Source organism: Lathamus discolor, chromosome 5, assembly GCF_037157495.1.
Source record: "Lathamus discolor isolate bLatDis1 chromosome 5, bLatDis1.hap1, whole genome shotgun sequence".
Classification (NCBI taxonomy): domain Eukaryota; kingdom Metazoa; phylum Chordata; class Aves; order Psittaciformes; family Psittacidae; genus Lathamus; species Lathamus discolor.
In genome coordinates, this window is record NC_088888.1 from 35,525,181 (window position 1) to 35,550,486 (window position 25,306).

A 25,306-nucleotide genomic window follows, 5' to 3' on the forward strand; every position below is an offset into this window, starting at 1 on the left:
GTATGTTTTTTTTCCCATATTGGAGTAATAAACATTGGCATCATAAGAAGACACACTGAGTAGTTCACTAATGAGCTGAGGGAACTGAAGGCAGAGATCTCATCCAGCAGTAAGGGGTGTATGTGATAGATGGTACAATTACAGTGACTTGAAAACAAGAACAGAACTAAAACCACTAGGGGTTGTTGGGACTCTGTTAGCACATATTCCCTTTTTCCTCCAGGGACAGTTCTTTTAGTGGGATTCAACCACTTGTCCAGGATCTTTGGAAAAGACCTGGCTGTGGCATCACCTCCAGCAGAGCTTCTAGACATCCCACAGCTCCAAAACATGAGGCCTCTGTAGTCAGGGAGCAGAGATGATTGTGTACGCCCTAATGCTGTCATTGTACTCGCTGCACACTAAGGATATTTTGCCTGCTCCTTTGCAATGGATTGTATTGCACTGACTGCAGGGAATTGCTGGTTGTATTGTGGCACCACAGACAAAGATGAAGTTCAGGGTAATACACACACATACTTTCCACGTATTCATGATGGAGAGGACAAAATACCCTTACTCTCATCTGCTAAGATTTTTCTTAACCTTGTTCATGCTTGATTTCTGTAGACACATAGATATTATGTTTGTGAATAAGTCTATTGACCACAGCACTATCAGCTTCAACCATTTGAAAACCCTTTTGGAATTTCCTTTGCATGGTTTATGTGGTTATTTGATCAATCAACAATTTGATTTTAAACATTGCAATTGCTTTTGACAATGTCCTTACCGCAATCTAAATTGCATCAGTGATAGGATTATTTCAGAGAGAAAAAAAAAAAACAAAACAAACCCTAACCCAAACTACAAAAGGAAACCTCTTATCTTTGATAAGAACTAATCACATTAATGGATTCTCACTCTTTTTCTGGGAGATAGATACCTTTTTATTTTCTACCACTCAGTGAGTATCAGTCAAGTATATTCAAGTAATTATTACAAAAAAGTGAAAATAATTTAAACCAAACATGATGCTTGTCATGTTACCAGAGGCTCCTGTGCATTTCATAATAAGCAGCAGATAAAATATCGGTGTTTCTCATCCAAAGTTTTTCTTTCTTTTTACTTTCTGCTGGAGTGGGTTTAGGCTGATATATATGTACAAATCTAAAGGAAATTTGCATAACTATATATAAAACGTTATAGTACCAAAGAAATTGAGCAAATACGCATTTATATCCAGCATGGGAGTTTTTTGTGTTGTTGTAGGTTTCAAAAAAGACTAATTGTGACTTACTTCATAATTTTGCTTTATTATGTAGAAAAAATGGATTTAGAAAACATCTGAAGATGACATAACTATGTTTTTGTAATAATCTTTAAAATACATCTATTGTCCTTGATGCAAACTCTCTAAAGATGTAAATATAGCACATTATTGCTTAAACCTTTTTTATTCAATGCACTCCCTTGAACTTAAAAATGCCTCATGACCTTGCAAATATTTAAACACAAGGATGATCTTGACAGTGATTGTTTGTATCCTGTCTTATGTGTCAGTACAATAAGGTGAAGAATAAAAAATAACCCCTTTCCCCCAAAATCTAGGGATTTTTTTTTTTTTTTTTTTTAGAAAAGCTGGCCTTGTTTTTCTTCAACACCAGAGATTTTTTCCTGTTTTTTTTTATGGTAAGAATACATTGTTTTCCTCTTTGCTTTCATAAGAATGGTTGGAATCTGTTAGTTCATTTGTGCAGCCTGAGATAGGCCTTGAATTTTAGGTATTTATCAGTTTAGGACACATTTTTTGCAGCCTGCTTGCCAGCAACTTTCATTCAAATTTATCAGTGAAATAGACTACAAGGCAGTGAATAATTTTAGAGCTCCTGACCAGGCTCTGCCCTTGTTTTATATTCTGTCCTTGTCTCACACGTGGGATCTATGAAGGTTTAAGCATTTTTGGCAGAACCTAAAATATGTTTGTTATAAAGAAGTTCAGGAGATTTGGGGTTGTTTTTTTTTTTTTCCTAGTTTTTTTTTTTTTTGTTTTGTTTTTTTTTTTTTCTCTTTAATTGTTCTGAATGACTGATGGGACCTGGGTCACTGCCTGTTTCATCTTGTAGTTCACACTGCTTTAGTGGGAATTTGCTTCCTACTGATATTGTACAGGAATTCTGGAGTAGGAGCTGGGCATTAAAATGTTTGTGAGCCTTCAGGTCCCTCTTTTCCAGATAGTCCTTTACAAACCTTACCCCTTAGTTTCTATTTCTGCCTTCCTATAAAGTTTATCAAAGTGTGACGCTCTGGTTTTTATGTAAGACTTATTTTCTTCAGCCTTTTTTTGCTTAAAAAAATCTGTGTAGAACCTACTGTAAACACCCTCATATAGTTTCCCAAGTCTTGAGTCTTGATATTTTATCTTTTTCAGTTCAGATTTTACTGGCAAATTATATGCCTGGTAAAATTTAACAGAACTTTTCTGGTTTTGGTTTAAAAGAATGTTCAAAGCACTGATAAACTTGACAAGTGACTTTGAAAGTTTCTGTAGGTGTTAAAAGCCTGGAATCAAAGATACAGCTTCTGTCTGAGAATCTTCTTGTAGAAGTAATTGTTAAAGCTAGTTCTGATTCTATTTCGTGCACCTTTTCAGATCATCTTTGGTAGGCACTATTAGCTTAAGAAAAAAAAGTTCTCAAAAAATAGCTAATTATAATTTAATTATATATTTCTCATTTACAGAGCTGGCTTTAAGTGAATACTGAGATACCAAGGGGTAAAATAAAGAAGAAACAGAAATTACAGAAGAAAATCTGTTCTTGTGAGATTTCATTTCAGCACCATGAAAGCCTGGAGAAGCAAGACCAAATCTCTGGCTATTTTGTAGAGTTTTCTCAATGTGCCAATTTCAGAAAACTTTTGCTCTGATGAAGAAGAGTATACTGCAGATACTAGTACACTTTAGCTTTTTGGTGTTGCAACACAGTGAGAGTAGGTTATTGGTAGTATTAGCTCATCTTTAGATGTTGGCTTGGGGGATCTAACAGCATGGTCTCAGCACCTGCGAGATCATTGACAAGCTGGAGCTTGTGTGTGGTGGGAGGATGGGAATTAACACACATAAACTGAAAGGAGAGATTCAGGCTAGATTTAAGGAAAAATTTTTACACCATGACTACCATCAAGAAGCGGAGGAGGTTGCCCAGAGAGGTTGTGCATCCTTGTAGGTTTTCAAGACCTGATGGCAACTGTCAAGCACCTTCACAATCTGCTCTGAACTTCTGAGCTGAACATGCTTTAAGCAAGAGTTTTAACTAGAGACCTTCTGATGCTCTTTCCAACACAAATCAGTTTATGATCGTACAATGAGTGGCTATGAAGTGAGTTAAGGACCACCTGGCCCAGTCCATCACATGGAAGGGCGGGTGGAAGACATGTTGCAATTACAAAACTTGTAAGATTCTCTTCTTAAGCTCCAGAAGCATAGCACAGGTGATAACCAATGTGCTAGCAGGCAAAATACAAATCTGTTGCAACACAGAATAAGATGGAGTTAAAATCAGATAAAATAGTGCCTTCTGGCACCACTTCCTATTACACTGCCCGGGTGTCCAGATGCTTCCCTCTTCTTTCACCCCCTCTCACCCTCTTACCACCTCTTTCCCTCCAGCTACAGCCCTTTCCATCACCCCCTGACCAAAGCAGATTCCTTTCATGGAAAGAATTCCACTTTTGAATTCTGTTACTTTCCTCTTATTTCAAATAATTGTAGCATTGTCTTTTCTTCCATCAGTGTTCTCCCTTAGGGGAATTTTTCTAGCCTTAATTCCCATACCACCCTCTTTCAAATAGCTTAAAGTTTAATGCAAAAAACCTGTTTGTCAGCTTATGTTTCCAGCTACATTTATTTCTAGCCAGGGTGTTTAGGAAGTCTTCTGCCTCCTTCTGTAGGTTGTAAAGTTGTGGGTTTGGACTCTATGAAATATTCCTACTGTCATTTCTGCTTTCACTAAAGCTGCCCTCAATCTATTCCCAATGCGGTTATCTTGGAAAACATAAAGTTGTGTTTCACACCTCTGAACCCCCATAGTTACTTCTCTGAAGACATAAGTCTGAAGATCATCACCCTGAATATGCTTGTTGCTGGGGCTTCTGTTTATGAATCCTTTTTTTATTAGACCCTTTGTGCTTTTTTTTCCCTGATTTTTCCCTCCAGCTTAACTTTGTCGGAGCTGCCTGTGTGGTAAATGCCTTCACAATGTGCGAGAAGGGGGACTTCTGCTCAATACTTTATACTGAAATAAAACCAAATGAAAATACTGAATGAAAATATTTTTGAGATGTAATCAGAGCAGCAATCCAGCAGTTCCAGTAGTCTTGCACTGTCACCTATTTTCAGTTCCCAAGTTCCTCACTTCAACTTTCTGTCAGACCTCTGTGAAATTTTGTCTGCTCTCTACTGCTGTAAACTGGGCTTCAAACTAATGTTAAAATAATACTAGTTATTTCTGAACTTTTGAATTAGTTTTCATGGGTCAGGTTTGTCAGTGAACTTGAGGAAATGATACAAACAGTCCCCATGAAGTGCTAAACTCCCTCTGGATCTTCAGACTTTTAGCCTGAACACAAACCTGGAGCTTGAGATGGCACAAATGAAAATGTCAGGACAATTTTGCCTTAGCTGCTTGTCCTGGGTTTACCGGGAGCCATTTTGCTCCTTCTTAGTAACTGGTGCAAGCTCTGTGTTTTGATTTCCAGCCTGGGCAGAGAGCTGATAACACCGATTGTTTTTAATTGTTGTTAAGAGATGTTTATTCTGACCAAGGACTCTGTGAGTCTCATGCTCTGCTGGGACGAGGGGAGGCCGGGAGGAAGCAGAGACAGGACACCTGACCCAAACTAGCCAAAGAGGTATTCCATACCACAGCACGTCGTGCCCAGGGAGGTAACTGGGAGTTACCCGGAAGGGCACGGTCTCTCTTTGCGGGGGGTCGAACTCGTTCGGCGGTGGTATCGTATTCTCTTATTATTTTCTCTTATCAATATTATCATTGGTGGTAGCAGCAGTGATTTGTGTTATACCTTAGTTACTGGGCTGTTCTTATCTCAACCCGTGGGAGCTACATTCTCTTGATTCTCCTCCCCATCCCTCCGGGAGTGGGGGGGGGGGGGGGGGGGGGGCGGTGAGTGGACGAGCTGTGTGGATCGGTTTAAACCACGACACTGCTGAATTCTGGATGCCTTCAGACAATACTGAAGTACTGAGCTCTCATAAAACATCAGCTAGTCTAAGCTTTGTTTAAAATTCAGACCCCATACATGCTGAAAAAGCTGAAGGATTTCAAATACATTAGAGCAATTTTCTGTGCATTAGGCTGAAATCTTCCCTATCCTTCATGTCTCAGGTTTCATGATTGTTACAGATGTTACTAAGATTGCATTGGTTCAGGATGGTCCCACTTGCAGAGGGAGCAAATCATCTAAATGTGCTTCTACATAGCCATGGGCTACTGCCCATACTGCAGGCCCCCAGAGAGACAGGGTTGCTACTCTGGCTACCAGCCAGGCATCAGTGTGCAGAGATGGCCTTTCTAAGGAGGTAGGAAGCATTACTTGCCAGCACCACCTCATAGTCTTCTGGCAGCAAGCACACCTAGCCCAGGTTCCAGCACACTCCACACCAGCTCTGTCCTTCCACTCTCCCTCTTATGGTAGGAGCAGCTAAAATCCAAGCAGACTGCATCATCTCAATCTGCCTTGCCTTGGCTTTACGCTCACATTAATAAACAAACTTTTAAAGCAAGAAAGTGTCATAATAGTAATTTTTGCGTTTTGATATAATGCAGATTTCTGGATTCAAAATATCTTTATGATTCCCAATATTTGTGAGTCTAGAGATGTAAATGCACTAAAGAAAAATACTTGCTATATGTTTTTTGTCAGGACACCAGTAATCCCTTCCACATACATTTGACCTCAGTAACTTCCCATTAATATCTTCTTGCTTGCAAACACCCAAAACTCAGTCTGCACTAATAAGGAATCAGATTAAAAACAGTATTTGGCACCTGCACCATGATCAGTCTGTAGAAGAGGTATATATGTCAGTGTGAAGGTACTGCACAAAATACATTATAGTTTGGACCTAAGAATGCAGCAGAAATGGGGAACAAAAGGAACAGTTTTGTGTATTTGCTGTAGAAGGAATACCCTACTATTCGATGCAGTAGAACTGATAACTTTCACTTCGAATAAGCTCCGACATAAAAGAATTGTTATATAAAATCTATTCTGAATATTTCAGGGAGAAACAAGTAGATGAAAGAAAATGTGGGAAACTAGAAAAAGTAGGGGATCTGATGCTTATTGCCAAAACATCCCCAAAAATCAGTTTTTCAGAGAAGGATGTGGGGGTCCTGGTGGACACCAAGTTGAACATGAGGCAGCAATGCACCCTTGCAGCAAAGAAGGCTAATGCTATCCCTGGGCTGCATCAGGAAGGGTATTATCAGAAGGTCAAGGGAGGTTATCCTTTCCTGTACTCAGCACTAGTGAGGCCACATCTGTCATACTGGGTCCAGTTCTGGGTTTTCCAGTACAAAAGAGACATGGACATACTGGAGAAAGTCCAGCAAAGGTTCCAATAAGATGGTAAAGTGGCTGCCGTATCTCCCGTATGAGGAAAGGCTGATAGTCTGGAAAAGAGAAGGCTCAGAAACATCTCATTAATGAATATAAACTTTCTAGGGGAGGGTAAAGATGGAGGCAGGCTATTTCCAGTAATACCGAGAAACAGAACCAGCAACGACAGACACAGACTGAAACACAGAAAGCTCTATCTGAACATCACTGTGAGGGTGACAGAGCACTGGAGCAGATCACCTGTGAAGGCTGTGGAGTCTCCGTCCCTGGGGATAAAATAAAATTGTCTGGACATGGTCCTGGGCAATGAGTTCTAGGTAACCCTGATTGAGCAGGAAGGTTGCACCAGACATACACAAGTCCCTTCCAACTTCATCATTCTGTGATTCTGTAATTGCTGTTTACAATTAAAGTAAGTTATAGTAAATGAATACTGTACTCAGAAAGTGGTTTGGTTATGACATGGCTTCGAGATCAGGCATTGCATTGACATGAAATATCTTTGATTTATTACAGTATGAAGGGTGGTCAAAACAAAAATTGTCCCTCTGGTGACAGAAGAGCAGCTTTTTCTGTCTGTTTTCTTCACTGTTAGTATTACTCTGTACTGTGGCATCAAAACCAGATGCATTTTGCATCTGTTACTGGAATGTGTCTTGAACAAAAGTGAAATTCCAATGGCTTTATCAAAGGAAAAGGACGTTGTTATTTCTCTGAAATCTAGTCAATTCTTTTTTTCTGTCCATGCATAACCATAAATCTACCTGGAGTATTGACAGCCAAATGTTTTTTGACCCATGCCAAACACAGTCAAATAAATTTTAGCTCCTTTGATGCACTACTTTACCAAAACTGAAGCCAGATGTTTCACAGGTGACCTGACAGAATACCATTACTTCCCAATTACCATAAATAAAAGGCAAAGCTGTCACAAAGAGTGTGCAAAGATATATCATTCCAACATTCCTGAATATTTAACCCTTACTGACCAGTCATACATTGAACATCTGTAAGATGTTCCTCTGCTCAGTAATTAGACATAAGGATCTTGACATTATCATTTCTTGCTTTTCTCAGTATTTAGGTGCTTTGGAATTGGGAGTATTTGGGGGGATTCTAGTAATTTCAGAAGATACAGCTGTCATAAACAGACAGGCAAACAGACCTGCAGCAGCACTTCAGAGCTATACAGAAGGTACAATTCTGCCTCCTATTAGGCGCAATGAGAAGATAAATAGGTAGACTAGTATGGCCTTTGATACATTAACAATAATCCAGCAGTCTTTTCTAGTAGAGCCTCTTTCTTAGGCAGCGTCTTAGTGAATATAGTAAAAGCTCTGTGTCTGCACTTTCTATTTCTCCCTGTGGCATAAGCTAGGACCTACAAGTAATTTCCAGAACTAAGTTTCAGCTTCAGGCATGGGTCTATTTCCTAACTGCACTGTGCAGATGCTAGTAGTGTAGGTGATCTCAGTGATGGATAATACATAAAATTAACCCTAACATTACTAGAAATGTTTATATATTTTGCAAAAAAGCAACTCTTACCCCAGGACGGTGGACAGAACAAATATTTTCCAGAGTCCACCAAATCCATGGATTCATTATGACTTTCATGGACTTTCAACTACACCCAGAGTACCCAAAATACTGAAGGAACATCACTTCCTGAGAGAGACTTTAGGAGTGGTTACACTGAGCCAGTTAGATGCAACAACAGACTCTTTGAAGGATGAGTTCTGTAAATATTCGCAGAGTAAAGATATAATAAAACAATGTAATTATAATTATAAATATGCGATTATGTCTCACTGGCAATTCAGTTCAAGTGGTAAACAAGAAGATTGAGAAGATTTTCAAACAGTATCTGCAGTGAGTATTTGAGATCCAGATGATACTATTTGCTGACTGGTATAGCACCAGTTGGTGGAAAGTCACTACTATCTTAATAGATGCCAGCAAGAATACCAATTGCAATGGATTTTTCAGCTTAGATTCCCAAGGGAAACAAGCTCATATATGCCACTTCAGGTGCATATGCCCAGTGTACAGGTCCACCAAGGAAAAGATTTCCTTCCTTACTTTGAAGGTACCAATGTTCCCAACGCTGTGTGTATACTTTTCCTATTGGACTGCAGTAGAACTGCATCTATCCTGAGGGCAGGAATTTAAATACTCCTGTGACTGTCAAATAAAATTCATATCTACAGCCCTGTTTGGTTACCCTTCTCAAGGTGAGGTTAGGCATACCTAGATTCACATTAGACACGCTTAAAAGGAGGCAATGCCCTCTTACACACTAGCTGTAAGAGTAACCGCCTAAGGGGTTAGACTCTCAAATCTCCTTTTGTGCTGGAGGAAGTTTAAACAACACATCTCCCAGCAACACAATCCAACTTAGAGTACTGGCTAAAACCTCTGGAATTTGTTCTACTTTTCATATGCAAGTCTTTTGGCACAAGGACTTGAACTTCCCTGGCAGACACCTCAGGCAAATTTTCTAACACTGGGTTACCACGCTGGTAACTTGCTCTTGGTCTAGCTGTCTGAATATTTACACATTTTACTGAAAAGTAGGACAGTTTCAGCTAGCTGGATTAGGGCACACCATGCCACATACAGCAATGCCCAACAACCGAGAAGGCAAAAGATCTAGTTTCAAACTAAACGGAAGGAACAGGAATTTTGCCTTCTCAAGCCCAAGCAAGATGATGCTGGGGAGAAAAGAGCGTTACCAATATTCTTTTTCTGACCAGGAATGGTTGGTCCAGCTTTTCATTTTTTACATTAGGAGAAAGAGCACAGCTGTGAACTCTAAGCTAATTACTTTATATTTAACTTTCATAGGCAGAGGACGCATCTGTCCTCAGCTTTTCTTACTATTTTTGGCAGCTCCCCACATACTGTACTTACTGTACATACTTTTGGCCTTTGTTTTTTCCTGGAGCATTTTCTGCCCATTGTGTTTTTTAGAATACCTGGGTGACTAAATGCATTGCACTGGCCAATAGTGCACAGAGATCTAGAAGTTACACACAGCTTTGGTGTCTTCATCCCTATAGTTCACTGTAGTCATCCCTTATTAATGCTTATTCAGACTGCTGGACAGAGCTGTTCTTTCATGAACTGACATACTCATTTTCTACACTAAGCTTTTAATAAGTAGGTAGGAATAACTGGGGTTTTATCAAGAGGATGCAATAGAGCTACACCATGGAAAAGGCCTGACCCCATAATCCTCAGTCATAACGTGAGTGGGGACAAAACAGCATTCCACTCTCCTCCCCACAAGCAGACAGACATGGGAGTGAATGTAGAAACAGCTGACTTTGAAAAAGCACCTCTGTGACTCTGAAATGCCAGCACCTACTGCTCTCATATGCTGTGAAAAAGGGCCATTTCCAGCAAATAATTTAGCCAAAGGAAATAGGAGACTCCTGTATGGCTTGTTAGAGTAAAGTAATAAGAATAGTCCAGGATTAGTTGCAAAATAGGCACAAAAATAGGTACAAGATAGATAAAACAAAAATAGGCAAAACAAAATAGGTACAAACCCAACCCTCTTCATTTTCATCTCAAACGATGTACTAACTTCACAGACCTCTGCAGGTTTTCAGTCACCAGAGGGGGACAAAGAACCGTAATGCTACAGACTTGGTTACACTTTGCCTAAATCCACAGAACTTTCACTTCATTTCACTGCCTTCTCAGATGCTGGCTCACATTTCTGCTCCAAAGCAGTCTATTTCTTCCATCTTTAATGGTTTGGTATATCCTTCGTTTAGCTGCTGTACCTTACAGAGATGTATTCTAGTTTTCAGGATTGCATAAAGCCAACAAAATTGAACCCTCATGAATAAGAGCTTGAGGTTTCCCTGTGTTCTTCCCACTGTCATGACACAACATTCCTGTTGAGTTTTTCTTTCTAGCTGGAAGACTGCTATCCAGTTGGTCATAAAATTCACACATGGCTTCCTGCTACAGTCACTGATATTTTATGAAAAATTCAGATATTGCCAAACAAAGATTTTCTTAAGCTTTGCTGAACTTTCAGTACAGTTTTGCTTTACCTGGTCTTTATTTTACATTATCTGAATTATTAAGCTAGTCTTCTTTCCTTGTGTGGCATTTTTGTGCAAAAGAAGTTATGCTTAATTGACCAGTTGGGACCTTTGTGCTGTATACTAGTGTCATGAGGCAAAGAATGCATGATGCTCAATTAGTATCTCCTTGTGGAGTTTCAAAGAGTAGAAATTGTTATCTGAAAACCTTATTGATCCTGATGATTATGCAATAAAAACATTCTCCTTTCATGCAGAAAAATATGAAGCACATGTGTTAAAGTATGGCTTGTAATTGTATAGTCACTGGCAGGAAAGTTTTGATGGAAACTTAGAGCTGCACTCTTCAGGAGTGTGCTCTAATTCCCCACCAGTAAAGGAAAATAATGACCACTGCATGCAGTGGTGCTTAGCAGTTAAAATTAGCTTCTTTTATTCCCATCTTCAATATACAGGGTTCAGCTTCTTTCTCATTCTCATGTGCTCTTCCAGGTAATGAAGAACATTGACAGGAGATATGGTGAGCTTCTAGAAGACACAGGATATGCTCTGTCCAACCCAGTTTTGCTTGCTTTCATGGGGAGAAAAAAACAATAGCAACAGCCTGAATTTCTGCTAGGAAAGACCATGGAAGGTGTTTAGCCCATAAAATAAAAAACCTTAATTCACAGATTTTTTTTTTTCCACAGATTAAAGTGTGAGGCCACCTTGTTTGGTATCATGCTCACATCACATGAGGAGAAAGCCTGCCAGGTGCTCTTTTTCTCTTAGTATGTACTTACCAGAAGGAAGGACAATATCATAAACATGCCATATGCTATCTTCAGACATATATCACCCCTTTTGCTTAATCTGGTATTAAGCATAATGCATCATGAATCATTTGCCGTCTTTTTTATTTGCATGTCATTATCTAAAATACATGTATTAAATTCTCAGTGTTTTTCAGACCTCAAAGATGCAATTTCATGCCTGACAACTCCATAAAATATTTAGATATTTTCATTTCTTTTAAATTTAAACCAGAAACCTGGCTTTAGTGGATGTTTCAATTGGTTTTTTTAAATCTCTCCAAGCTTGTGACATTTGTAACTGTTCAGATGTTAACCCAAACCATTCACCCATTCACCTTGGTAACGGCATACTTTTGGTTTTTAAGTACTGGGCTGGACATCAAAGACATGTTTTTATTGCAGAGATTTTACTAGCCAAGTCTGGATTCGTAACAGACCCTGTTTAGCAATGGCTAAGTTGAATAGACAGCTCTTCTTTGAGTTAAAAACAGGTGAATTGTGATCGATCAAATCCCAAATTTAAATCTTCCCTCCACCTTTGCTCCTCTCCATCTTGCTACTCAGATTTTGGCTGAGCTGGGATACTTTCTGGATATAAATGCTTTATTTGGTGTGCTCCTTACCATAGGAAGGCTCAGTGTTATTCAGGAAAACCAATGCATACACACACATGTACACACTTAACAGTATCTTCCCAGGGGAGACGCTCAGGAGCTTTATAGCCACCTTATCCAAAAGGAACCTAACTAATGATCGATGCATTGAACAATTCTCCTTTTTTTTATGAAACAGATGCCTTTAGCACCTTGTGTTACATTGCCTTCACAACCCTGTTCCTACAGATCTGGAGGTTCATATATGTGGCTGTGTCTTGCCCGATACTTACTCAAACCATCACCTCCTCCTTCATTACTTCCAGAAAATACTCACTGGCAAAATAATAGCTCCTGCCTCAGTTCAGTCAAGCCCCCTTTCACTGCAATCCACATTCACAAGGTCTCTATATGCATATATGTTTAAATATGTTATATTAAATATGCTAAATAAATATTATATATTTATATATATTTAATATATACCAAGTATTATATTAAATATGCTAAATATGCTACTGCACAGGTAGAACTGAATATATTACCTGATCTACATAGCCACTTTCACAAACATTTGTTTTAATATAACAAAGAGCCCTAGATGACCAAACAAACATTGCGTGGGGATTCAGAAATCCTTTTAGTGAAAGATCGTTAAAGTACATGTTAAGGAACATAAACGATGTTCACTGTCATTTTCATTTGCTGAGCTTCATATAGGAGCTCACTTCTAATAAATAAGTCAGGGTACCAGCTGTTTTACTGGATGTTCTCAACCAGTTTTTATGATGATGATTATTTCCATCTTATTTCCAAGAGAAAGTAATGAACAGAGGATACTACTGAATTACAGTTTAATAGTAATGACACCTTATATAGTGTCTGCTATCCTAGAGCAATTTAGAAATGGTATTCATAAAGTGGTTACTCTGCCCATCCTTGAAATGCCTCCATCTCTCAGCTGGAGGTTGGGATCCAAGCAGATGGTTGGCAAAAAGCAGAAAGATGATCAGCAGGGGAAGGAGAATTTTGGTCAAAAATCCATTGACTTAGTAAACAGCATGTCTTATGGGGAAAAAAATGCAGCACCATGGAATAATTAAATTCCTCATAGAACAGAGGACTTTGGTCTTGCAAAAAAACTCCAATTTTTTTTGTACAGAAAGCTTCCTGGGAGTTAATTATCTACCATTGAAAGATGAAAGATCAAATTGTGAGCATAAGTTGGCAAGGAATATCCATAAGCCAATCGTAGGCCATGCCTTCCAGGATAAAATACAAATAAACATTTACTTGAGAAGGTTGGTCGTTGATGTTTATGGATCTGCTTTTATTCACCTCTATTGTCAGTGCAGAAGATGTAGGTGTGTACCACACTCCCTTCAACTATGACTACACCCAGTTACAAGCTATACTAACATGCTGCAGTGCCTCATCTGAAGTCTATGATGGAAACTCTCATAGAAATATTTTATCCAGCATTTGGGTCTATCATCTGAAAAGAAAAGGAGAGCTGTACTCCCCTGCTACCACAGCTATACTTCATCATTGTTTTGGTGACTCAAGTCAGCTCTGGGTTGTTTGCAGCATAGCGGTGATTTACCAAAGAATTGAGAGCATTCTTTTTGTCCCCTTCATGTTTCCCACCAGCAGTTAAGAAGCAAACAAGTACATGCTTGGTTCACTCAGAGTTATGGGAGGTACAGACTTACAGTTTGGAGATCCAATTCCTCCAGGAGTCAGGCAAACCATGTAGAAGGTGTGCTCTATACCTCCCTTCTCAGTTTGCCACCTCCTGGATGCGTACCTTATCCACTGTTTTACATCTGAAGATGAAGCATAGTACAAAACCATCTCAACTACATTATATAGTTTAATGAAAAATGACAACAGTGCTAAACAGACACTAGCAAGTGCCTGAATCCAAAGCATTATACAAGAAGAAGCCTTTAATTTTGTTTCAAATCGGACTTTTTCTCATCCTTCACCCATTAGTAGTTTTTCCAATGCAGAATGTTCCCACAAGCCATCAGGCTCTGAGAAAGCATTTGAAAAAGGAAGGTGATAAGAGAAGAATGATTTGAGAATAAATGTCTGCAACAGAGAGAGAAAATTAGCTGGTTAGTGCTTCAGTATGTAAACTAACTTGGGCTTTGAAGCAAAATCATTACAGCAGGTTGACAGTCCAAATGACAAGTGAGGGAACTTCTCACAGGAGCATTTCTCATGGTTAGAACAGAGCAGCAGGTTAACCTGTTACTGAAGGATTAACTGTTCAGCAGTTATGTGCTGACATGTCTGAAAAACATTTGGCCCCTTTGTCTATGACTCACTTTAATTCTGCCAGCCCTTTGTAACCCTGAAACGCCTAAGGTTTCTGTCCTTTCATAGCTCTCCTGACATAACAGATGATTTGAGAAATGCTGTGGCACTAAATTTCACTACAGAATTTACTGTGGGCTTTAATAGAGCACCAGCCTGGAAAGTAAACTTTCTCTCAGTTTGTAAAATAACTCATTTTCACCTGTTATATTCAAATATACTTGGAGAGATTGCTTCTGAAAAACAATGCCAGAGATGTCATGAACTAATGTCTTGGTGAGGAATTCAGCCATTTGTACACTGAATTCTGATACTGAAAAGAGAAAGAATACATAATTATCTCTGATCTAAAGTGGTATGAAAATTTGGTGATTAGATACATGATTGCTTCTCAGCCATACCATGCAGATAAAGGCAAACAGGAAACGAGTACTGTATAGATTGTTTTGGCCAGTTCTGAGTAGCTAATACTAGAGATCATTTCTTCTTCTTGCTCTTTCCTGCTTTAGTTTAATATATTGGCATACTTACCCATTGCTTCTTGCTTTTTTGGTGTGGTAGGTTTTTGTTATTTTGGGAGCGTTTGGTGAGAAGGATTTGTAGACTTCTTTGTAAAGGTGAAATGTAAGGTAAAATACAACAAATATGAATCAAATCATGAACTTTACCAAAAGTCAGCTCCAATAAAGATTACAAAACAGATAGTATTATGAAAGCCACAAGCCATCAATTTATGAGGAGCTGGAACCTTTATAGATCTGTGTGCTGAAACAGAGCCTGGAGGAGATCTGACCAGAACTGAGACTAGTCAAGGAATTTCTTCACTACACTGGCTTGTTGATCATACATCTAGAGTCCCTTTTGACTATGCCTTGAAAATTATTTTTTCCATTTTGCAGTGTTTAGAAATCCCTGCTGTATGGCCAGTACTGAGATAGTCTGTAAATCCGACCAGCAAGGTAGCCAGTTGTCTTGCTCAGAACTGATCAATCTTTATCTACTTTTGACTGACACTCTTGCAGAAGCTCTCCATTCTGGATATTTTTAACCAACAAATAAAAATTGTAGAACGAGAGAGGTAGCTGAGACATATCCTGCTGCTGCTTTAGGACTATGAACAATGTTTCCTAACAAGTTTACAGTTGCTGGGGATGGGCTGTTACAGCCAGAGTGTAAATGCAGTTAGTTTTGGGATGTTGTTTCACTGGAAAACTGATTTTCTGCTCTAAGGTTGTAGTGGAAAGAACAGAGGGATTATGTGTTGAAGAAGATGCTCTGTGAGCTATGCAAACACACTGGGCTGCTGCTGTCTAACAGGGTGGCCACTTCAGCAGAGATAACAAACTTTATCTGAACTCAAGCACACTTCCTGGTAAAGTGGGTTGTCCAGCTCCTAGGTGACATTTATAACTGATAGATTTAATAAGAAAAAGAAAAGACATGTTTTTTTTTGTTTTTACTACTTTTGCTGGAAAGCTAAAAATGACTTCAAGCCAAAGACTCCCAGCTTCTCAGGATATTTAACTCAAAACATGAGTATACACTAGTATTCTCTGATTTATCTCCAGATTCCCAGTACACTAATGCATCAATTCAGTTAAAATGCATGCACATTCTTATTTCAGTCTTACATCTGCTTGAACATTACCAGTTTGGGTTTTGTAAGGACAAAAATAAAATCATTTTCCACAATGCTTATGCTTATTGCACTATGTTAGAGTAAGACCCTTATAAGGAACCTGAAGTACATTTGTTTCATATTATTTCCTCCTAGAAATATTTTTTTTCATATTTACACTTTTTAAAGTGTATACACTAAAGAAATGGGTATAGTAGTATTGCAAAAGATGTCTCCTATATCAAGAACACCTGCTTTTGTTATACCTACCTTTAGGAAAGGCTTCCTTGATTTCTTGATGACAGGGAGAGGTATTGTAACCTATGCCTATAAGGATTTAATTTTAGGACTCAGATTTACAGCTATTTCCATCCCCAGAACTCCATCATTCAATCTGTGTAATGTCAGTGACATCCTTCACAGAGATGGAATGTAGCAGAACCAGTAAGTTGTCTATTGCTCCTGAACAACTTCCATATACTAAGCACCAAATCTGGTTATTGAAAGGTAAGAGTCTTTCACTGATTGCTACAGATTTCCAGTAAATCCCTGGATAGGAAACAGAATGCATACTTCTCTTAAATCTTCATCATCAATAGAATCTGTATTCTTATCACACTAGTAAATGCAAAAGAATGTCATTCTCTTAATGTAGATGGCCTCCAATAGGTTGAAGTATTACAGACTTGAAAAGGATATGGAAGCATAGTTGTGTGAAAAAAACCCTGAGACTGTGGGGAAGGTGATGATAATAAGTACTCATATAAACAAAACATGTATGGGGTTTATGTCTCATCTTCCAAAAGAATGAGGAGATATTCACTGTGATTAGGAGGCAGAAAATAGAAAGTTTATGAAAATTAAATTACTTTGCCTCTATATGATCCGACTTCCCAACTCTTTGCCTCTATATGATCCGACTTCCCAACTCTTTGCAGCTGGAAGCTGAAAACAAAGACTAAGATCAAAATCAGGTTAAATGGTTAAACCAAAACCCTCAGTTACACAGGCTAGCAAGTCATTCCAAAAGAGATAAAAGGCTTTTTTTCCTTTTTCTTTTTTTAGGCACAAGCAGCTCTTTAACTATGTGTATTAAGGTAAATTCCTCATTATTTGCATCATAGTACCTCTACCTATTGTGCCTTCTGTATGTTTCTGCTTTGGGCAGCTGGGACTTGCTACCAACAGAAACTGTTCCAACTTTACTGTGAATTTGAAGGCACTGGTAGGACTTGTGTTTCCTCTCTTCTTTCTGTTTAGCCATCTTCAAGGGATGACTCATTCTTTACTGCTGAGAAATGGCCTTTTCTTGCTACGTCCATCTTGTACACTAGCAGGTCAACCTCCAAGGAAGTAAAAAGGCTGAGGGAGCTGTTTATGCACTAGTGCCATATATATTACTCATCCTCCCAGAAAGAGTTCTCCAGTGAGTAGTGTATGGTTCTGCTAATGAGTTTTAATTCAACAGGAAGTTGGAGCCTCTCACATTTTGAAGGGGTGTAAATTTCACTGAATTCCTGCAGTACTGAGTCCAGGTATAGATGGAATTTAGAAAAACTTACATGGTTACTGCTAAAGGGGAGTTTTTGAGGTGACACTGAACTATCTTTTCTAAATTAAAAATACATAGATCTTTCAGTTTCATTTATTTTTATGTTTGGTAGCTGGGATTTTTTTGTATGCCACCTAGGCCTTTTAAAAACCTAATGCCACGTGTTTTTCTTTTCAGGTACCAAATTATTGCAGGGCTTTTCCATTTCTTCACAGAATATCAGTTTTCTGAATGACACTTGCTCTTCCCGCTCACAAACTTTACACTACACTGGCCATTGAAGTTGTATAGAATTAGCTAGTCTTTTCCCACCCCTATCACCCCTTGGACATATCTAAACTTTTTTGTTGTCTTTGTGGCTGGCCCTGAATATACCAGGGGGGTCATTTTAACTTTACATTTCTGGGGCTTTCCAAAATGTACTTCAAGATATAGTTTGCATCTCAGCTTTGGAAATACACATCTACAGCTTAGTTTTCCTATAAATCAGCTGTACATACTTAAGTCAATGTTTATGCTAAGCCTTCTCTTTCTGTAGTATGTTGGTAGGAAGAAAATAAACATAGAGAAGCTGTCTTAAAGTGATCTGCAGTAATTTATCAAAGCAGAGTTTCCTTGTAGACCTCAGTCATGAAAATCACAAACAGTTTTTGTGCACTAAACAACACCAAATGCTAGCCCTGAAGCTCTAAGGGATCACAGAAACAGTTCTTCAGTGCATTTTCGAGTATTGATCCGTATGAATTTTCATGCTCCCAAGTTTACATAATTCTCAGGTGGAAATGAACTCAGAGCATGCAATGTAAAATTCAGCTACGCATTCTGCTTCCCATAGTTCCTGCTCAAAACCATACTGCAGCTTGACTTCTCTCAAAACAGTTTTCACAAAAAGCAAGTGTTGATAAACCCCCATGCTGGATTTCAAATTTGTAATATGGTTTTGGTTTCATTGCAAAAATTTTCATGGCTTTGGTTTTCTATATTAAAATGTTTTATGCAATTTTCAGAAGGATCTAAATGGGGAAAAAGCAAAATGAATTCTAGTGTCAGTAAGTCCATGACTTCCCTCCCAGCCTATAGACCCTGCAGTGACACTGGTTCCACAGATCAGTTCAGATATTAAGCGATCTTTTTTGACAAACCTGCAGCTGACCTTTCAGGTTTTGCAGCAGATATTGCACATCCACAGAATTACCTACCTCACAAGTTCTGTATAGTCCTATCACTGTAGCATAGAGCCTGTAGCACTCAAGTATTCATGCAGAAAATATCCAGAGGGAGAGTACTTTCCTAGTGGACTGTGGGTTAAGGACCTCTTGAAAGAAATCCTGATACTCAGACAATATGAATGAAGAAAGAGCAGTATCCCTCTTTAGTTCAGAGATTTATAACCAAAATGTCATTAGAGAAACTATTCCTTTCTTACACTTTTAGCTAAGCTTAACAGCTTGCAGCTGCACCTATAAATATTCTAAACAGCTGGGTGCTTCCTAGACTACCTTGGCTGTATCTGTTCTTTGCCAACTTAGAAAAAAAAAAAAAAACAACACCTTAAAGACAATTTTCTTGGGTGCATAACAGGAGCATTCAGACTATCAGTTAAGGGGCTTTTCTCAGCCATAATTACCAGCATCCTTACATTTCTGAAAGTAAATCAGAGAGGTTTGTTTCACTTCTCAATCATTTAAACTGACTTATTTCACTTTACAGTGAAAAGAATGAACAATAAATTCTTGGATAAAATTACAGCTTAGTCTGAAAGGCTGTTTAAGAAGCTACTGTATCTCAGCTCTTACTTATAAACTTCCATGAAATGGTAGTACTGTGCTATGATATATTTCCAGGATCATCAAGTGAGCTTCATATCAGGAACTATAGAACCATAGAATAGATAGGCTTGGAAAGGACCTTAAGATTATCAAGTTCCAACCCACTTGCCATGGGCAGGAACACTTCACACTAAACCATGTCACCCAAGGCTCTGTCCAACCTGGCCTTGAACACTGCCAGGGATGGAGCATTCACAACTTCCTTGGGCAACGCATTCCAGTGCCTCACCACCATCACAGTAAAGAATTTCTTCCTTATATCCAACCTAAACGTCCCCTGTTTAAGTCTGAACCCATTACCCCTTGTCCTGTCGCTACAGCCCCTAATGAAGAGTCCCTCCCCATTATCCTTATAAGGCCCCTTGCAGATACTGGAAGGCTGCTATGAGGTCTCCACACAGCCTTCTCTTCTCCATGCTGAACAGCCCCAACTTTCTCAGCGTGTCTTCATACAGGAGGTGCTCCAGTCCCCTGATCATCCTCGTGGCCCTCCTCTGGACTTGTTCCAACAGTTCCATGTCCTTTTTATGTTGAGGACACCAGAACTGCACACAATACTCCAGGTGAGGTCTCAGGAGAGCAGAGTAGAGGGGCAGGATCACCTCCTTCGACCTGCTGGTCACGCTCCTTTTGATGCAGCCCAGGATACGGTTGGCTTTCTGGGCTGCGAGCACACACTGAAGCCGGCTCATGTTAAGTTTCTCATTGACAACACCCCCAAGTGCTTCTCTGCAGGGCTGCTCTGAATCTCTTCTCTACTCAGCCTGTAGCTGTGCCTGGGATTGCTCTGACCCAAGTGTAGGACCTTGGACTTAATCATGGTTAGACTTCATAAGGCTGGCATCAGCCCACCTCACAAGCACGTCAAGGTCCGCTTGGATGGCATTCCTTCCCTCCAGCGAAGCTTACTTATTTGCGTGGATACCTTTGCCACTTTCATTTCTGGAAAATGTGATTATAAGTACAGATCAGCATGAAATCCATGCGCAATTGCAGCTTCTGAATTTTGTGTTGGAATATCTAAGGCTCTAGCTAGAGTTTTGAGAAAATTATTACTAATTTGAAGATGGAGGAAGAGGAGTTAGAACATGCTGATACAGGAAGACCACAGAGAACTTGTGATGCCCCAAGTGGCATGGTGGAACATAGTTCTCACACTCTCACTGGGCACTTCTGAAGCCTTAAGTGCATTCAGGAGCAGCTGCCTCTCAAGGAGGATGATTTTAACAATCCCCAACCTAGGGATTGTCTCACAGCTGTTGTTAGAAGGGCACTACTCAGTTCTCTGTCCTGTGCTGTCTTGCTGTGTAAAAGTGCTGACACATTTTTCAGCTGGGCTTTACTGCAGTTCTTCCTTCTGCAGAATGTACATTAAGTTCTTGAGTGGAAAAAGAACCTTGTGAAGTCTGACTGAAATTTGTCCCAGTGTTTTGCTATTGATAAGTGGTGTCAGAGGAGTGTGAAGTGGAGCTAGATATGACTCTAACTCACCTCTTCAGAGCTGGAGAGGTGTTTGGACCTTGATGTCTCTAGCTAACTATTTGCTCTTCAGTATTTATTCAAGACAGAGTTAATGATCCAAGGTCTTAAAACAAACTTTAGAAGAGGAAGCTGGACTAAGGCAAATAAGCAAATGTATTTAAAATTCCCAGAGTGAAGGTATTAAGAAGAAAAAAAACGCTGAGAAGGAAGTCTTTCTCCCAGCTGTGCTTTCTCATGTCAGGTGAATTCACACTCTGGTTTGACTTAAAATGGTCATAAAACATCTTTAGCATAAACAGTATATTTAACAAAGATAGAAATGGCTTCATTAGAAGTGCAGTAGTTTCTCACACCTTGTCTGCTTTCAGGGAATGACTGGTAATTCTTCGCAGTGATGTGCTGCAGACACATTCCAACTCTGATGTCAGCAGCAGCCACACTGAGACCTTTGCTTTTGTGCAGCATGGTTAATTTGCCAGAGCTTGTCAGATAGGGAAATAAACTTATTTCAACAACTATGAGTTATTCCAATTGAAAGAAAATCCTCTTGGGTATTGAAGCAAAGATTCTGTGAAAAATTGATTTCATGACTCTTTCTAAAAGTTAGGCTGTCTTTTCTTCAGATTTTTTGAGGCAGTGACAATACGCCTAGCATCCACTAATACATCAGCAATGACTAAAACTGATGCATCCTTCCAAGCATCAAGCACCTCTACCCCATGAACAGGCCCAAATTAAGACCCTGTCTTGTAACACGCTAAGGTTATTTCACAAAGGGAGAACTTTAAGTTTTCTGCTTAGAGAGGAAGGTTGTGCAGTTATCCTTACATGTTCAATCAAGACTCTCTAACCAATTTCCAGAGCACTGGGAAAAGCAGCATATTTTGGAGTAAATTATGCTAGAATTTGAGCAAATGCTTTGCAGTTAAGACTACTCATACCTGCATAACTGTTATACCTCATGTGAATGTGATGGGAGAAAATTAAATTTAAAATGTGCAAGTAGCAAATAAATCTTACTGTAGCCTAATTTTTTTATGAATGTTGCCTTAGGGAAGGTATGTGTGGCTTAGACAGAAAAAGGCTGACATTTTATAAAATATTCTGCCATCTTGCTCACCTTAATTACTTCAGTCTAAGTACCTGCTTTTCACCTTTAGAGGTGTGTCAGCAAAACTGTTCTTTTCATACAAGCTGAATTGCTGGAGGCCTCATGTGTAAGGCCTGTCATGATGGATGCTGGGAACGTTTTCTGTGCTGCATAAGTGTCAACTATAGCTCTTAACACAGAAGTTCTATTTCGTCAGCAAATATCAGCTGCAAAACATGACAAAAGCTATCTATTTTAGGTAAAAATTCAGCTGGGTGTGGAATTTCATGTGGACTTAACCAATAGTAGTTCTGGGACTTGATGTAGTGTATTGATGTACCTGCTTTCATATCCAGAAAGAAGTGACTGCCAGCAAGGTCAGTGTCAATGAGGCAGATAATGTAGACCAAACAGAAAATATAGGGAACAATGTAAATGTTCAATACATGTGATCCAGCCGGAAGCAGTGCCTTCTTGAAACCCCCTTCATGAAGCTCTAATATTTTAGCCAAATAGATTGATGTTCCCTTACTTCCTTCATGACAAAATCAACATAATCACAGCTGGTCATTATTTGTTTTTAGAAAAAAAAAAAATTTACCTTTGGAAGAAGGTGAAGAGGAAAGAACTGTAATATCCCTGTGGTGCAGGGTGACAAGTGGTACAAAATGGTGAAATTTCCCTTTTTCTGGGGCTGTGTTGATTAGAGTTAACATTAAAAAAGAAAACATTGATCATATGTTTCAAAATACAGTAGTTTTAGGAGAACAAAAATCACCTTCAGAAGATTATACTTAGCTCTTCTGCATTTTTCCCTATTTTTGCCATTAAATGCAAATAAAAAATTATGTTATTTAGGTATTTTTACTCTTTCATTTTTTCTTTATCATCTGCTTCAAATTCTACTGATTTAACACTTCCAGATCTCTTAAATTTGCACTGCATCAGGACATGGAGTTCTCATCTTTTCTTTCAGAATGTTTTTATTGTCATAAATTGGAGATGTTTCAAAGGATTAGGCTGAAAGGAGAAAAAAAATCATGACTGAAAACAAGCATAGCTCAGTTTTTTCTGTTATACTTGGTATTTAACAAGCTAAGTTAAAAAGGTGAGAGAACAAACAAAACTCTCAGAACCCAAGATAAAATGTAATTGAGACAGGATCAACTTTCAACATTTTGTTCAGTTCTAATCCCAGTACAGTAGATCCAAGTTAAAAAAAAACCTCAACTGAATGACTTCAACCTTCAGACCCTACACACCCAAGCTGTATTTTTCTCATGGGCCTCAGTTCTTCAGCAGAAATGTTCTAGCAGGTTAAACCTTTAGCTGATGCCTTTCTAGCATTCCAGTAAACATGTTGTCCAAGCAAAAGGAACTAAGAGTATTTTAATACTGAAGTTGAAGTACAGATTGTCTCAGGACACAGTATATCTCATTTTATTTTAAAAAGAAAATACAAACAGGAAAAGCAATGGCCTAGTTTTAGCCAATTATTAACAGAAAAGCCTACATGTGCGGAATGCTTTCTTTGCTGTTATTGCTTCCCTGTGCCTATTCAGGTGTGCCGTCTCAGGGCAGAGGAAAGGGTTAATCACAGACACTTCATTGTTAGTAAGTTTCAGGCAACAAATGGGGTGCTTGTACCAGGAGCATCCCTCTGTTTTGGGACTCAAAATCCCACTGTCTCACTTCCATTGAGGAGGTGGAAATGTCAGAAAGAGGAGAAAAACCAGGGGGCTGGGAAGGTATCTGAGGAGTGGCTCCCCTCCCAGGGGAGTAGTTGACCTGAATTTCTAAGATGCTGAACCCAAAGCTTTTTGAGTCTGAAAATCAGTTTCTTGTACCTGTAACACAAATAAGACCAACCTACCAGTGAAGGAGCTGACTTGCCTCTTTCTTTTACTACCAGATCTTTGGCAAAAGATCTCACCTGTGAGTACTGGAGAAACAAAAAAAAAAGTGTTTGGGATGCTGTAAAGCCCAAATACATTGAGTTCAAAAGAGCCCCAAATTTACCCTGCAGTAAGGTTCTGTCAGGGCAGTCCCTCACTATCTGAGGTTGAACAGACACTTGAAAAGCAGCCCAGCCTAGCACAGCAAGATCCTTGGGGCAAGCATCAGTGACAATTTCAAGCTGGCATTTTTTTCAGCTGTCACTTCTTTCCTGCTTTCTGTCACTCCAGTCCCTACTGGCCAGACTTGAAAATAAACTTTTTTGTCTCTGGAAAAATTAATGACATTCCTGTGGAAAGCAGGTTGGTAGAAAGAAGCACTATCAAGTCCAAGAAATAAACAGGAAAGTATTATTAAGAAAAAAATAATCTTCAAGAGAAACAGATTTAATGATTAACAGCTCTACTTTACCACAGGCAGAATTCCTGCGGTGATATATGGAAACCCTCTGGGACTCTCAGTTTTTACTAGATAATCCATCCTGAATGTTAAAATACTGCTTTATCCCCTACACATCACCTTTTGAACTATTCAGGCATTTTACGGATTGACCTCAAGAATATCTCTTGCCCAGACTTTCTGAGGTACATGGCTGCCCGACTCCTGACAATAAAGTAAAAATTTGTTCATTTATTTTTTGTTTTTTGTTTGTTTTTTTAAAGTTTTTAAGTTTGTACTGGAGGCTGTATTTAAAAAAAAAAAAGAAAAAGGGCGGGGGGAGGGAGAAAAACCCTCTGAGGATCAGTATCTGTGGATCATGAATATTCTGTTACTCTTAATTGTGATATTGTCTATTGTATTATGCATTCGCTTGGTCACATTATTACCATTTATTCACAGCATATTCGGTGCACAAGTGCCCAAGAATCAAAGAAAAAAAATTAAATAGCTGTCATTGTTATCGATTATAGAAGATCCCTTGTAGTCAAGGAAAACACATATTTTTCTGCCAAACCCACCTTTTAGAAGTAAGACTCTTACAATGGGCAGACTCAAAAAACTGGAGCCCTGGAAGAGCTTTACTTCTTGGTATTTCTTGGCATAGTTCTCTATGTTTTTCTTAACAGAAGTGAAAAATGATGAAGCTTCATTTTTAAGTAACTTGAATCAGCACCAATTAGTCACAGGAGAAAGGCTGTAAGATGGTTGTCAATACTTATAAAAGCAACAAACCTATTAAAAGAGGTACATCAAGTTCCTGGAACGTGTCAAGGAGAGACAAAATGTACCATTCCCTCCCCTCCTAGAAGGGTGGGAATAAATACTGACAATTACTTTTATTAGTTAAAGCCAGAGAGTGAAATTAAGCCAGATAGTCTCCCTCGCATATAGCACAGGTGAAGTTATTTACACACCTGGCACAACCATGGGCCCAACCTGAGCCAGCC